Source organism: Phaethon lepturus, unplaced genomic scaffold (assembly GCF_000687285.1).
Source record: "Phaethon lepturus isolate BGI_N335 unplaced genomic scaffold, ASM68728v1 scaffold7757, whole genome shotgun sequence".
Lineage (NCBI taxonomy): Eukaryota > Metazoa > Chordata > Aves > Phaethontiformes > Phaethontidae > Phaethon > Phaethon lepturus.
Window position 1 is genome coordinate 92,452 of NW_010549747.1, and position 14,168 is coordinate 106,619.

General features: G+C 36.0%; 1 protein-coding gene across 1 annotated transcript in view; it reads left to right on the top strand.

The window, feature by feature from the left end:
* The window catches only part of HLCS (holocarboxylase synthetase (biotin-(proprionyl-CoA-carboxylase (ATP-hydrolysing)) ligase)), a 118,413-nt gene that overhangs the window by 89,088 nt on the left and 15,157 nt on the right, over positions 1-14,168 (top strand). The window lies entirely within an intron of this gene.

Here is a 14,168-nt window from a genome sequence, read left to right on the forward strand (position 1 = left end):
AGCAGGAATAAAAGTTGCAGTTGCAAATGATTAACAGGAGAATCGGGGGAAGGAGGAAACTGTACCTACCGTTTCTATAGGTATGGAGAAAACTTGTTAATAAGTTTGTGTAAGGTATTTCAGTACTTCACTCATTTCAGCCCTCTTTTATTTTTATTTGAAATACATGAGGAATTTTGAATATGGGAAGAAAAGATCCCAGAAAGTTTTTTGTTTGTTTGTTACAGCATGGGAAGATGCTGTAAACCACCGAGCTAAAAGAAACTAACTGCTGATAATCTCAATTTAATAAGGAGCAGGCTTAATAGTGTAGAGATCTTTTTTTCCTAAAGAATAGTAGTACTGCTTTGTTTCTCAATATTCCCTATTTTAAATGATTGAGGTAACTGTTGAAGTAACTCCGTAAAACAAGAAGATTTGCAAGACATGATAGTACAATTTATTTAAACTTAAAGATAGAAAAGATTTTAGTGAAAATTTAACCTCAACTGGATGTGAAGCAACTAATAAGTGAAATGTCAGCAGATTAACTGTATATTTTTGTGGTTTAACAATGACACAAATTTAAGAGAATTAATAGCAAGGGCATATAGTGCTCTGTGAGAAGAATGAACTGAAAATATGGAATTCTCATTTAATACCTATTTCAGAATTTAAAATGCATGATTCCTTTTTTATTTTTATATTAGTAAATAACCGTACTGGCACACACAGGGGTATATGCATACAAACACAATGGGACCAATTTTTTTGGCTTTCTGGGAACTCTGTTGTGCTGAGAAGATTTTTTCATTTGAAGGTATAAATGGTTACTGTTTACAGTAACATTCAGGGCCAAAATGAGTACCTGGGCTGAGATGAGCGAAGTAATTGCTCCAGTGTTGCTGCTTTGATGTTAACAAAGCCTCAGAATACCAAAAATGTTCATAATTGCTGAAACAGTTATCTTACAAAGCTGTAGCTCTCTGACAGCTGTTTTCTACCTGTGTAAGAAAAAGTTGTTTCACTGCTTGCGTTGCTTGATTGGTCTCCTAGATAAACTCCTGAGATTGCTGCATATACTGTATACCATGTGTTACAACATAGCAGTGTTATGTGCAGGTGAAATAAAAAGGAGCTATGCTTGTAGAGGCTTTTTTATTATTATTATTTTTTTATTTTACTTAAAGCCTTGGAGTTTTAGGACTGCTGCCTGCATCCAACTACTTTGAGTAGTTTAAATTAAAAGAACCTTTTAATGTATTTCTGGTGCAGATAGTTGTATGTGTACTAGTGTAAGTCTTCTGTATCAGAAATACCTTTTAAAAAAAATTGGTTACATTCAGAACGAAGTGAAATTACAATATGAACAAAAGAGTCACTCTCTTTGAGGAAGAAGACAGGTGTTTGCCACAGCCCCTTTTAGAATATCTTTGCTTTGGTGGAAAAAACCTGGCCCAAAGAGGCTTCTTATACTGAATATGTGTAGATGACGTAAAGTTTAGTGTATGTACCATTTTTGTAGTCTTTTTTCATCTAATTTACATCTGTTGAAAATAGGACCTTTAATGTCGGTAAAAGCAAGAATGACTTCTATAAAAAATTATTATATAGATGTAAATAAATGCAACTTTTCATTTTTAAGTTTGTGCATAGGATTGAATCCACAGCATTCAGAGAGTAAGGATTTTTCTTTTTACTTTTTAATGATTTGTGAGATAAAGGAGATTAGAAGCATGTCAGGACACGTTATTCAGCATTTCTTTTTCAGCAAGGTTTGTAGGTGCCTGTGCTCCTAAATAGAAACAAATAACAATGTATCTGCCATCACTACTGAAGAAGTGTCTTAACTACAAAAGGTGTCTGGCTGTGAAGACTCTTGCTTTAACATAATGCTGTGAGACGACAAAAAGAGACCCTCCATTTTCATGTTGGAAGTCTTTTTTTTTCTTACTGTGTAAGTGAAGATGTTGCATTAATGGTTTTGTACATGTACGTTTATCATGCTGCGTACATTGTTTTGGCGGCTTTGTACAGCTCAGAATAATACAGTATAAAGATTTGAGACAAGAATGTCTGTTGTCTTCCTGAGAGGTGTGAATGCTGGGTTCTTCGTGAAGCCAGTCAGCTGGCTTCCTATTTGTAGGATGCCAGTTATTCTCTTCTGGGGTTTGTTTTTCCCCTCCAGTTGCCATTTTGTCTAATGGTATGTTTTTATAAGTTCAAATTCTGAAAGATAAGGATGGGAAGATGTAGGTGGAACTGAAAATAAATAATTTCACTGCTGAACTAAGAAATTTTTAAATCTTATAAATGTCTTTTAACGTAGTTGCATTTACGTGAGTCTTACAATAATTATGTGCATTTAGTTTAATCTCTTTTCATAACTGTCACTGTAAGCCAGGACAGTTAGATTAGGATAATAATTCTTCACGAAAGCCTGGATTTCAGATATCAAGCCCATGAACTGAAGCCTAGATTCAGTGAAAGGTGGGAAGAAAAAGAGCAAGCATATCAATCCCTGAGGTAGTATATTTTTCTTAATTATGGTAAATGTTGCATGGGTTAACCAGTCTACCAAAAAAAGGGAAGGAGAAGGAAAAAAAAGTATTTTTAAAGTGCATCTTAAGAGCCTAAATGTACATGTAATATTTTGTGTATTCAGATTGGACATGATATTGAGGTTTTGACCACTTTTTTTCTCTCAAGGTCTTGGGAAGTCTCTTTTAGCCGTGAAGTCTTTCAGAAAAAAGTTAATCCTTGTCAGTGTGGTTGCCCATTATCTTATTCTTGTTCTGTCTTCTCATCTTACTCTTAAACTGTAGTCTCGTTGAGACAGAGACCAATTTTACTGTATAATGAGTTGCATAATGAAGTCTCCTTCAAAACTGAGAGAGGGTAGTTACTTTCTGCCTGAACTTCTCGTGCAGTTTTCAGTCAGAAAATATTTTCCAAATTCCTTGCTGTGAAGAGCAAGGTAATACTGTGTTTTGCTGGACAAAGAGCTGCTGTAGTTTATCACTGAGGTGATTTCATATGAGTAGAAGTATGTTTTCCATTGAGCTTTGTTTCCTAGTTTCTGAAGTCCAGTGTTCGCATGTTTTTAAATACACACCAAAAAATGTACATTTAAAAATCAAGGTGTTGAATGCACAAATTTATTCTCTTAAATAAAGTGAGATGCCTACATTTCTAAAACGAAAGAGAGTATTCCTTAAGCAGCAGCAGAGCCAAGCAAATGTTCAGGAATGGAACATGCCCACTACCATCACTAAATGCAACTGCACTGGAATTTTAGATAGGCAGAAGGTAATTGCACAGTTGGCATTTAACCAGGGACCTAATATTACTATTCTGTAATATCATGCATCAATTATTTTATAGAATAAAAACAGGATACTCTGCATGTGCAATGCAGTTAACAGTAATCACTTCATAGGATATTCAGACTGTATAACGCCCATGATCCACAAGTAATTAAAACTTCAGGACCTAAAAGTATCTTATAGTTCTGCACAGAGATTAACCTCTATTCAATTGTGTCTGTAATTTCACAGCCTGGAGTGAGATTTAATCATTTTTTGCAGTGGCTGTACATGTTTTTTTCATCAGTATATTGGGACTGGGTTGTGTGTCTTGGAATGCACTTGAAATATCTTGGGTGGTTGCAAATGTACTCGATCTCATTTGCATCATCATGAGCACAAGTCATCAAAATTATTCTTTCTAACTTGGTGAGCATCAAATGCATATTTAAAAAAGGAAAAAGCATCATGGAAATTCACTGTGATTTTTCAGCTTGAAGAAAATGATTGAACATTTGATTAGCTACCAAAGACCAGGTAGGAAGGCATGGTAAAGTCAATAATTTGTTTTGTATATCGTTTAATGTATAGTTTAGCTTAAGCTGTTTTGCTGTAATCAGTCTTGGATCTCTACTGCATAGGTGTGAGACCTGGATGTTCTATAGACACCACCTCCAGGAGTCTGAGAACCTTCTAAAATTTGCTGTGTACTTTGCCTTGGATTATTGCGCATCACAAACGCTGTGGTTTTACTGTGCATCTGTTGCATGACTAGTGAAATATTAGTTGGCTTTGACATTCAGTAGATGGATGGAAAATGAAAGTCCAGGTGAGTCCTGTACAGAGGCTTAGAACTAGAGATGGTAATTTATGAGTGCCCCGAAGCTGTTTTAACAGCCTGTCAATGCATAGCAGTAGGCAAGTTTATTGTTAGAACTGCTGTCAGACATTCATTGTACTCTAAGGCAAAGGCACAGCATATATGAACGTGTGCAACAATGTCATATCTCTGGACCATGGTGCCTGTGGTTGTGAGGGAATAAGAGGTTTTAACATAAAACCTTTTCCTATAATAATTTTGCAGTTATTTGCACATCCGCTGTGATTTGTTTCTCTGACAGCCAAGTGCTTTCATGCCCAGCCATGGGGTATGTGATAAACATGATAGTTACAGCTCAATCTTAGCCCATCGTGCTAGTGCCTCTGATTTTTAGAAATACACGTTACTGATCTGTGTCGCCCATAGGATTAGAAATAGTACGCACAGGCCTTCACTGCCTGGGCGAAGTCACAAGTTCAGAGCCCAAACAAAGCATGTCCTTCAAGTTGCTCCCCATGAGGGACTTTGATGAACATGCAAAGCTCTTCATAACATTACTTATGCAGAATAATAACGCAGAGTAGTAGAACAGCCGTGCCCAATGTATCTAAGTCACTAACTGTGTCATTTCTCAGAAATGGTGCTAGTATGTGCTTTGTGCTTTTATAGCATCATCCATCCGTGGTTTTTGAAATGCTTAGACAATAGTTATCATTCAGCTTTCCAAGATGTCTTAGAAACACTGTAGATAAATAGTGATTAAGTGTATACTAACATGGGGAAAGAAAACCACAAAAATTACGATTTTGCTTTGGATCCTACAACAGCATACATGAAAAATTGTTTATGGGAAGATCCCATACTGTCAAAGTAGGATTGAATAGCAAGTAGTGACTGTCTAGACAAATTAAATTTATTTTATCTAATAATAGTAGTTTGAAACCAAAGTTTTAACCATTCCTTCCATGCAATCTTGAATATTCAAAACTATTAGAAGAGGGGGACTTTGATCAAAATTTCAGTGTAATTTCCCCCCACTTTGAGTGACATAAAGATTTTCTTATGAAGTGCAGACTGCTACTGATAGTTTATCCTATTCAGCTTCTTGTTTCTTTTCTATGATTTTAAAAAAAGAATTAAAAAAATATTATCTAGATTATTTCTTTGCTTATGTAAGTGATGCCTAAACTGAACTCTGGCATGCCCATGCCATCCTCGTATGATAGCCCAATACACAGCCCTAACACTGGGGTAGAATGCTCATCAGGACTGCAGAGCTTTTGTGGCAACAGAAACTTAATCCCAGTTTGTCTGGGAAAGAGGCAGCCATGCGAACAGCTGCATTTCATGAGGCCTCATGGCAAACTGCCTTGCAGATAATGTTTTCACTGAGTTGCAAGACAACCAAAACCATCAAAATATAGTCCAGAGATGTTAGTCAGCCATGCAAATAACTTTGCGTTCGTATGGGAAGGCAAATCTATAATTATGTATTACTTCTTTCAAGTCCTTCAATTCACAGTGAATGCTCTTTAACTGGATTATCAAAATTTTTTCACTGGAAAAGGCCTGTGGGATTTTATTGATGTGCCTTTGCACTGACAACAAAAGGGGGGGCTAAGGGAGTAACTTAATTTGACTGCAAACATTTTTTTTTCAGTTGCTAGAATGAGTTAATTTTTGTTTTTTTATCTACCTCTATAGGATATTACAAGCATTGTTTGGACTTACTGCTCTCAGTGTCTGTTCCACCTGGAAAGAACTGCTTAAGTTATAGTGAGTTTTGTTTAATGGGCAGATAAATAAAGCGTTCTTCTGCTGTCAGATTTTATATTTTATGGTCTGCTTTCTAAAATTCAGTCATCTTTTCTTTGTGGAATATCCTAAAAGCTAAAGAATACAAGGAAATTCAATTATAGAAACTCTTCAATAACAAAAATAAATGTTCATGTCAGAGAAGGGATAGAGTGTGATAAATAATCAAAGAAGTATTTCATGTTAACTTCCAATAAATTTTTTTGACAGTAGGGTTTAAAAAAAGGATTTAAAATTGACAACTTGACAATGCATTTAATGATTTTGGAAGCCACCTTGCTTTCTCTGATATTAGAATGGCTAATATAAGTTCTACCACTTGAAATATGTAACTTGAGGGAAGAATTTTTTTACTATTAGAAAGATTTTCTGGTAGCTTTTAAAAATGGATAGTCATGTACATAATCTATTTAAAAATAAAAATACACTAATAGAGAATAAGCAAATGTAATTTGACAATATCCAGCCATTCAGTTGCTGCAATAGATGCAAAGATTTTGGTTTATTAAAAACATCTTTTCATCTTCTGTTGTTACTAAACTACTGAGAATTTCCAGGTAGTGGCACACTGTAAATATGTGCTTTCGGTTTGAGAGGTACACTCCTTTTGTTGTATTTGGCTTGCATCGCTGGATGGCTCAGCTTTCAGGATCTGTAGAACCAAAAGCCCCACTGGAGAATTAGGTTCTGCCCTGCGTATTGACAGAGGTCTGTTTGATCATGTCTGCATTTGATTTTGGAATGAATGTTCCATTTTTTGCTGCGTAAGAGTATCTGATGTGTAAAAGTATTCTGCCTGCCTGAGTTGCGCACTTAGCACATATCTTGCCTGTTAGTAAACTTTGGGCTCTGCTTACGTTCTGATGTATAGCCGTGGAATTAATGTAACACTTCTGTAACTCGATACCTGAAACAGTTTTGTCTATACATGGGAAATGCCCCTAGAATTCCAGAAGTCATGTGTGTTTATGATCTGAACATGTTCACGATAAGAACCCATACATTGGATAATGGTCAATTCATTTACTGGTCTCAGAAGTCAGTTCTTTCTGTCTGTTCTGCTAATACTAGTGGGAATTTTGTATGTGAGAGAGAATCATATCCCCGTGGTGGATGGACTGCAAGTATAAAAGATGTGTCATTGCTCTCTAAGCCTTGTATTTTACCTGTACTTGGTCTTGTCAACCTATAGTATGTAAAACTCCTGCGCCATTTGAATTTCCCTTGTTGAATCATTTGAGCACCCCAATGACAGCTCAGAGGCCAGAAGTTACACAAACACAAAATGGTGGTTCCATTTACCCAGAGCTTACAAATCATGAATGAGAAGACGACCTACAAGGACAAGATGACTATGGGATGTTAGATTGAATGATAGTGAAAAGGGTCTTAAAAGTGAACACAAGGAGCTTGTATTTGCTGCACTAGAGAAGTTATCCCATAAAAGAAAACAAGGGTGATAGGAAGATGAATTTTACAGGATTATTCTGGATGGATAGGAATATAGTGTTCTCTCATGTTAGTTTTATGTCCGTGGTTGAAAAGTCAAAATTATTGTTTATGGAGTACTTGTTGAAAAAGCCATTTTTTAAAAAAACACCTAAAAGGAAAAGTATTTCCTCACCTTGTTCTTTCTCAGTTATATTCAACACTAAATATATTGTGCAAGGTGGACAAGACAGACAGCTGCAAACACTTGACATTTACAGCTGCAACTTTTATTAATTCTGTGAAGAGTTTCTTATTAAAATTCTATTAGTGTAGAAACAGAAAGGTGATAATTTTTTCTTCAGTGATCTTTCTCCTTTCAGATGCTTAGCTCCTTAGTATCACAGATGAAGTGTTTAAACACACTTCTGAAAACTAAGACCCATGTGGAGTGTGCATTACCAAAGATCTTGCAACTCTTAAAGCGTGTTGTGACCTGTTGGATCTAGTTTTATCCAAAATCCATGATCACTGACAGAATAGGTTTGCCTGTTGCATTAGAACTTTTTCAGCTTGGGAAATAGCTCTGAGTTTTCTAAAAATCCAAATGCTGTGCCTAGGAATGGTATGTTTACCGTTAACACTCACAGAGAATGAGAAGTAGTTCCCTAAAATCACTTTATCTGGGGCAATATACCAGTTATGCAATTGCTTTTTACTTTTTCTTGGAATAAAGGAATTTAAGGTGCTACAGCTAAGGCTCCTGGTTAACTATAGCACAAAGACCTGTTTCCATTTCTACTGTGTTTGTAGTTGTTCCTTTCTCAGTCGTGGTTTAGTTTAATCTGCTTTGGGCAAAGTGGATGACATCTAAGGGGTTGTTGAAGATTACAGTTATTGATCTCCCTGCTTGGAGCTTCAGCATCATAGGTCATATTTTCATTATCAGATGTATGCATTTGAGAAGGTTGCTTGTGTTTTTCTGATTTCACTTCAGCAATGTTCATATTTGTTCATGTTGCACGTGACTTTAGTGGTTCTGCTGATTCACTTACCAGGCCATACTGCTGAGGCTTTGTATCTGCCAATGCTTCAGCACAACTCAGTCATTTTCATTAATAATTGGGATGACAGAATTGAGGGTATGCTTAACAAGAACTAAATTCTGTAGGGAGGAGCTATAAGGTTTTAGGAAGGTAGGTTTCAAAGTCTAAACAAAAGAATGGCCTGAAAACAATAGGACAAGCTATTTATGTGTGTGACGTAAAGTAATAATCAGATGAAAATCATTAGATTAAGATAGCACAGTTGGATATCAGTGTTCAAGAGTGGTTCTGGAACTTTGAGTTAGCGATTGAATATAGGTTAAAAAAAAGGTCTTGCTGTTGTAACAAAAGAGGTGAAGACAGAGACTGAAATTCATACAAAAGTGTTTAAAAATGTGCTACATGTAAAATGTACAGACTAATCCTTCCAGTTCTACTCAACACTGGGAGTGCTTAACTGGTGTTATTGGTCCAGTTTTCAGCACCAGGCTTCAAAAGGTGTGTATTTGCTGGGCACAGTACAAAGCAGAGAAAAGGGAATAGTTCAGGGTCTAGGAAACATGACTCTGTAGATGGAGAGAGTGGGATATAAAAGTACTATGTTTCTTTCACCAAAAGAAGACAAGACTGGAGTAAAGAAGCTTTTACTCATGTCAATGGACCTTTATGGAAAGAAAATGGATAAGCATTTCTCCATTTTCAGTGGGTATGGGACAACGCTTTAATGCAGAAATGCAGATGCAGTGATTTTTCCTTTAAAAAAGGTAGTTTCCCTAAGGAAGTTGTCATTTCTCCATCATTGCAAGTTTTTATGAATAGTCCAGAGAAATCTTTACCAGACGTAGAAGAGGAAGGGATAAAGACTTAGCACTTGAGGTTCCTTCCAGCCCTCTGAATCTGTGTATAAATTGTATCTTCAACTTAAACTGTAGCTGTCAGCATTGACCTGTTGTTAGAGTAGGGTTTCAGCTTGCTTCCACGCAGCTGTGGCTCATTTTGCCATGATTACAAATCTGGGTGCTGGGAGATAGCCATCTGCTGGTGGGGTGGATTTTTACTTTGCACAAATGTGCTAACTACTGGTTTTTTCTTCCACATATGCATTCATTTTATTCATTTCTATTTCGAAGCATTTTTGCATAGTACCATGTATATGTCAGTGCTGATGCTTCCCATTTAAGACGTTCTTCCCAGTCCATTTTTTTTCCTTCTCCAAAGCCAAAGGAATTATTTTCTACAGACCACCCTAACTTTGGATAAAACCTTAATGTTTCATTTAAAAGAAAATACCACCATGTCTGTCTCACAATTTTGGCTTGCTTCGTGTTAAGTACTGCTGAGAGTCATAGTATCGTATAACTAATCCTCCAAGTCTTCCTTCTACTCTTTGATGCTTGCTTCTATTGCATGTGATCTGAACAGTTCTGCTCATTCGCTTACTAGCCCAGAACACCTCTGCTAAGGCTTCACATTTGACTAAGCTTTAGTACAACTCAATTCAAGTGTCAGGGTCTACCGAACACCTGTTGGGTAGAAATGTGTCAGTAAAACTGAAAGAAAGTTTCTTTTCTATGCCTGTATTTTGCTTTCACTTTACAGCTAAAGAATGCACACAAAAAAAAAAAGTAGATGAAGGAGGACCCAGAGGTCTGTCAGGACGTTCAGAAATGATGTATGACAGATTTCAACTGTTACTCTGAGTATTGATTACATATGTGACGAGCAAATGCAAGAATGGCATGTCACCAAACACGTTCACTGGGAGCTAGTAACAGATAACAGGACTTGTGATCAGATCCTGGCTGTGGAGATACTACAACAGAGTAACACTGCAGCAGAGATGGGGAGAGGGAGAGATGGCAGGGGGTGAGCCATCCTACAGTTTTCTTTGGTTTTCATACAAGAAAGTTGAAATTCTGTTTATAGTGACATACTGTTAGAATTTGACGTGTTATATTTGTCAGTATTTGCAAGTAACTCCTGAGTTTACTGAGGTAATATGAGAACGAATGGCATTTTTTCTTTGATGATATTTGGTATATTCAGACTTCATCTGCACCACTATGTGCAAATGTCAGTGGTCGTTGCTCAGAAAAGTGGCAAGATGCCAAGATCCAAGTATAGATTTACCTGGGGACCTATATGGTTTCTTTCTCCCTAGCAACTGCTGCTTAACCAGGGGGCATGATCCAGATACATGATTCAGGATGGCTACGCAGCCCTCCCCACTTGGATGCCAGCTCCCTCCAGTTCAAGGCTTTACCTATTCATCCACCTCTCATGGTAAGAGGTATTTGTACATATTTTATTGTCTTAAGCTGGGCATTCCTTTGAACTTTACGGAAGTAGGAAGTTACTGCTTTTCTTGTCTTTGAAGAATTTGAAGTAACAAGGCTACATGGGGACCTTTGGGTTTTCTCCTACCCACCCTGACAAAAAGCATCGACCGTTTCAGGATTTGAATATCAGCTACATTTTGTGTTGAGTCTGTGGTTAAAGTCTACGTTATGATGACTGTTTCTGGAGTCTACAGAGGATGCTGTGGCCAACATAAAGTAACTTCCTTATTTTGAAATCCATTCTTAATCACCCATGAAATTAACTATTGGAGTCTGCCTTCAAGTTGGCACAGTCTAATAGCAGGGGTTTTAAAAATATTTAACAACATATTTGGAAACAGAACTTTTCTGTTCCTTATTTATATGTTTTTGGATGTTGGCTCTTGCATGAGAAAAGTGCTGTATGCTTTAATACTGAATTTAGAAATCTTGTGGTTTCTGTTGGCACTGTGAGGGAGCAGCTAGTATAAGACTCCGGTACTTGATGAGAGCGTTTTTGTGTTTTAATTATTGGACGCATGAATACAGAGCCAACTGAGTTCAGCTATTGTGTTTATTGTTGTTTTTTTTTATTCACCATCAAAAAGGGCAATAATTTTTCTGGATTACTATCTCTAACATGATCTGCAACTTGAAATCAGAAAAAAACTGAAGTATCATCGGTTCTTTCTTCACACAGGGAAGAAGAAATTGCAGGGAAATTCTGTTTAGGGATGTTGAAGTGTAATGTTCAGGATTTATAACCCAGCTCAATGCTTCATTTCAAGTCAGCTCAACAATGAATTAGAAGTGTATGTAGGACTTTTATGCCTCATGACGGTTCTGGTTAGGATACCCCATGTTGCTACTCTAGTTGATAGGCCAGACTCCTCATCCAAAAATGCATCCCCTGTGAAGCATTACATGACTTAACAAAGGGGAACCCGTTCTGGCCCTATTGTGATAGAAGGAATACAGTGCTTTTGATTGCTTTTGCACAGCAGAAACATGTTAGTAATACTATTTTCAAAGATTTTGTATTTCACAGTGCTTAATGAAAAAAAGACACGCAAGTAAAATAATTGTGCTTTACCTGCCAGTTTATGAAGCATAGTTGTTTTATAATAGTTGTAACACCTGTGCAAAATTATGGAGATTTGATTTAATGCTAGGTAACATGTCAAATACTGTCTTAATGACGATGCTTGGTAACATACATTGTACAGTGTACCCCATATCATAGAAATAACAACTTCAACAAGTATTTAGAACTCACAGTAAGTTCTGTGTGTATTTTTATTTTTTAATTTAATTTAATTTTAATTTATTTTTTAATTTAAATTTAACTATTTAACACTCTGTAAATTTAAAAATACATGGTGAGAGAAGCACATGGAAATTTTAAAATTGAGACTCGGATGCTTTTGGCCAAGGAAAACGGTGGTAATGAAGAAATCTGTGTGACATTTTAACTAATTGTTTTTTGCATTAAAAATATCTTTCAGAAAGAATGTTAAACTAACTGACAGGTCCCCCAAAGGTAAAATCTAATCTATAGACCACAAGAAATGTCAAACAATGTAAAAATATGCTACCTCTTGTTTTAGCATAGGAAAACTATTGAATGCACCTTTGGAAAGAGGAGAAAAAATAAAATTCTTTTTCAGTTAGCATTGGATTGGGAAGACTAGAAATTTGCCACATCCTTAGGTTTATAACAACAACCATATTACCATTACCATAAACCACCAGGGCCTAAATTTAGAGCACAATATATGTTGCAGGCATAAAAGAAAAGAAACAAAAGCAAATCACACAGGAAAATTCAAAGGCTTTTAGAGTATTCTCATAACTATAAATTACTTCTGTGATTTTAAGTATGGTTGGTTTTGATGAAACTTTCAATAGTAAAAGGATAAAGGCAAAATTATTAATCTAAGGAATAAGCGTTACTGCTAATGTTTTAGGCCTTCTAAAGTTACTTAGCAAGGAATGGAATTTGGTTGAAATGCTTTAATTTTTCCCAGTTTGCAGTGGAAACCTCTGTGAAGGATCTGGGGAGGGCAGCTAGTTTCTGCTCACACAGAATTACTTTTCTTGCTCACTTCAATTTACGTGGTATGTCCAGTGTCTTTCATTCTACGTTAACCCTACCTGTTTGAGTGGCTACTTGGGACTAACTTCATCACTTCTCTGGTGGAATGTGGCAACTATTTAACACTCTGTATGATTTAAGACACGAAATTAAGTGCTGTCTTAGTAAATTGGAGAGAAATTTTCATAAGGAAATGTAATTACTCAGACTAGAAATTGGCCAGAATATTAAGTTAAAATCACTGTGTATGCAAAAAGTTCTCAATTTGCTATTTTATCTGAGAGGTGATTTTAAGTAATATTGTGTAAATTCAGAATCACGATGCATTACTTGTGAGATCCTAATGCTTGCAGTGCTTCACACTATAAGCTAGAGAATCCAATGCTGATTTAAAATAGATTTGCCACCTTACTGAAATACTGTTGTTTCTTGCTGTACTCTATGGGGTTACTTAAAGGTTTCCCTCTCAGTGACCAAACTTGTACGCTCTTATCTAATGAAGTGTGATGAAATTACTGTTAAAAGTGACATCACTATAGGCTGCATTGATCTGTATGTTTTAAATTTTTTATAGCATCCGTGCTGTGCTTTACTTTGGACAAGAGTGGTTAGATCTGGTTTTGATCAATATGTTTATAACTTTTTATTCCACTCTGAAGATTCTGTTCTTAACATGTTATGATAAATATGTTTCACTGTATTCCAGTAACTATTTTGTTTCTTAAATCTTGGCACTGGAATTCATTTTTTTTTAATGACAGCTGTTTCATTTCCATTTGTTCTATGTTAACTTTTCAGTATGCTTCAGGTAGCTTTTTCAAATAAAGAAAGGTCATGAATTGAAAATATTACTTATTATTTATTATAGGAGAAAAAAAATAAATTGTTCAAAACAGTAGAGGTTTTTGCTTTTCAAATTCAAAATTGAAACAACTTAAACTCCTAAAGTCTCCTCACATCTCCCTTGGAAACTCCCTCCTTTACTGTAACTTTGTGGTCTTGATTATATTCACAGAGAAGCTGATTTACTGAATAAAGAAGTCCTTTAAGTTTTTAGTTTTGGAACATTACCAGTGTGTCTGAACTCAGGTTTCAAATTTTACTGGCATTTTGTTGGCAAACCAATTTTTTGGGGTCCTTTCTTATTTGGGTATGTTTCCTGACACCTTTGGCTGTATGGTACTGTGTTTTAAAATTCTCTTTTTCTTTTTTTTAAGAGGAAAAGCCTATAAACATATACAAAGGACTAATTATAAAATATCTGGTATAAAAATAGAGAGACAAGAAAATTACCAGCTGAAAAATGCAGTGAGCAGAAAAAATGAGCATTTAATGGTAGAGTTTTACCCTGCTTGTTCAGCA